Source organism: Eucyclogobius newberryi, unplaced genomic scaffold (genome assembly GCF_026437365.1).
Source record: "Eucyclogobius newberryi isolate DKJ021-1_F unplaced genomic scaffold, fEucNew1.0.hap1 SCAF_16, whole genome shotgun sequence".
Lineage (NCBI taxonomy): Eukaryota > Metazoa > Chordata > Actinopteri > Gobiiformes > Gobiidae > Eucyclogobius > Eucyclogobius newberryi.
In genome coordinates, this window is record NW_027315790.1 from 32,111,907 (window position 1) to 32,114,406 (window position 2,500).

Below are 2,500 nucleotides of genomic sequence, written 5' to 3' on the forward strand. Positions count from 1 at the left end.
AGAGATGACTTAGAGGAGGAGAGGAGGAGAGGAGGAGAGGAGGAGAGAGAGAGGGAGGAGGAGGTAAAGAGATGACTTAGAGAGGGAGAGAGGGAGGAGAGGAGGGAGGAGAGGGGGAGGAGGAGGTAAAGAGATGACTTAGAGAGGGGAGGAGAGGGGGAGGAGAGGAGGGAGGAGGAGGTAAAGAGATGACTTAGAGAGGGAGGAGAGGGAGGAGAGGGGGAGGAGGAGGTAAAGAGATGACTTAGAGAGGGAGGCGAGGGGAGGTAGAGGGGGAGGAGGAGGTAAAGAGATGACTTAGAGAGGGAGGAGAGGGAGGAGAGAGGGGAGGAGGAGGTAAAGAGATGACTTAGAGAGGGAGGAGAGGGAGGAGAGGGGGAGGAGGAGGTAAAGAGATGACTTAGAGAGGGAGGAGAGGGAGGGAGGAGAGGGGGGAGGAGGAGGTAAAGAGATGACTTAGAGAGGGAGGAGAGGGAGGGAGGAGAGGGAGTAGGAGGGTAAAGAGATGACTTAGAGAGGGAGGAGAGGGAGGAGAGGGGGGAGGAGGAGGTAAAGAGATGACTTAGAGAGGGAGGAGAGGGAGGGAGGAGAGGGGGAGGAGGAGGTAAAGAGTTGACTTAGAGAGGGAGGCGAGGGAGGAGAGGGGGAGTAGGAGGTAAGAGATGACTTAGAGAGGGAGGAGAGGGAGGAGAGGGGGAGGAGGAGGTAAAGAGATGACTTAGAGAGGGAGGAGAGGGAGGGAGGGAGGAGAGGGAGGAGGAGGAGGTAAAGAGATGACTTAGAGAGGGAGGCGAGGGAGTAGAGGGGAGGAGGAGGTAAAGAGATGACTTAGAGAGGGAGGAGAGGGAGGAGAGGGAGGAGGAGGAGGTAAAGAGATGACTTAGAGAGGGAGGAGAGGGAGTAGAGGGGGAGGAGGAGGTAAAGAGATGACTTAGAGAGGGAGGAGAGGGAGGGAGGAGGAGGTAAAGAGATGACTTAGAGAGGGAGGCGAGGGAGGGAGAGGGGGAGTAGGAGGTAAAGAGATGACTTAGAGAGGGAGGAGAGGGAGAGAGGGGAGGAGGAGGTAAGAGATGACTTAGAGAGGGAGGAGAGGGGGAGAGGGGAGGAGGAGGTAAAGAGATGACTTAGAGAGGGAGGAGAGGGAGGGAGGAGAGGGGGAGTAGGAGGTAAAGAGATGACTTAGAGAGGGAGGAGAGGGAGGAGGAGGAGGTAAAGAGATGACTTAGAGAGGGAGGCGAGGGAGGAGAGGGGAGGAGGAGGTAAAGAGATGACTTAGAGAGGGAGGAGAGGAGGAGAGGGGAGGAGGAGGTAAAGAGATGACTTAGAGAGGGAGGAGAGGGAGGAGAGGGGAGGAGGAGGTAAGATGACTTAGAGAGGGAGGCGAGGAGGAGAGGGGGAGGAGGAGGTAAAGAGATGGATTAGAGAGGAGGGAGGGAGGGGAGGGGGAGGAGGAGGTAGAGAGATTGTCTTAGAGAGGAGGTGAGGGGGAGGAGGAGGTAAGAGATGACTTGAGAGGAGGCGAGGAGGAGAGGGGAGGAGGAGGTAAAGAGATGATTAGAGAGGGAGGAGGGTGGTGAGTGAGTGGGTGTGAGGTGGTAGAGATGACTTAGAGAGGGAGGAGAGGGAGAGAGGGGAGGAGGAGGTAAGTGTACTTGGTGGAGGGAGGGAGGTGAGGGGGAGGAGGAGCTTATGAGATGAGTAGAGAGGGAGGGAGTGGGAGGGGTGGGGTGGTGGTGGTATGGATGTTAGGAGGGAGGGGGTGGAGGGGAGGTGGAGTGGGAGAGATGATTAGAGTTGGGTGGAGAGGGGGTGAGGGGGAGGAGGAGGTAATGAGATGACTTAGAGAGGGAGGCGAGGGAGGAGGGGGGAGGAGGAGGTAAAGAGATGACTTAGAGTGGGGGAGGAGAGGGGGGGAGGCTGAGGAGGGCGTTAGAGAGGGATGATTTAGAGGGAGGAGAGGAGTGACAGAAATGAGAGAATGCAGAGGAAGCGTCTGGTGAGGTGGAGAGAAATAAAGAGAGATAAAAGGGGTGAGAGAGAAACGGGTGCAGAGCAAAGAGGACGAGAGAGAAGATGGAGAAGGAAGAGTGAGAGAGAAAGGGAGGAGTGGAGAGAAGTGAGAGACAGAAAAGAGAGGTGAAGAAGCGAGCTACACGAGTAAATAGAGAAGACAGAAAAGAACGAAAGAGGAAAAAGGAAAGAAGAGGGAGGAAGGGCGGCGAGGAGAGAGAAAGGTGAGAGAGAGAGGGAGCTCTGGAGGAGCAGCGGCTCTACGGCTTCTTTTAATAACATCCAAAGTGTGTCCGGATGAAGAGAGCGCACGGGGAGGTGAAGGAGAGAGCAGACGAGAGAGAGAGAGAGAAGGAGGGATTAAGAAGAGAAGAGTGAATTCAATCCACACGGTCGTTTTATTTAAACATCGTAACGACAGTATTTAAATAAAAGAAATGCACTGTTTTCACTCCTGGTGGTCGAGCAGTGTAAACGCAGCTCTCGACCA

General features: G+C 55.2%; 1 protein-coding gene across 1 annotated transcript in view; it reads right to left on the reverse strand.

Moving 5' to 3' along the window:
- LOC140362203 (ephrin type-A receptor 7) overlaps positions 1-2,500 on the reverse strand; it is a 306,144-nt gene that overhangs the window by 38,110 nt on the left and 265,534 nt on the right. The window lies entirely within an intron of this gene.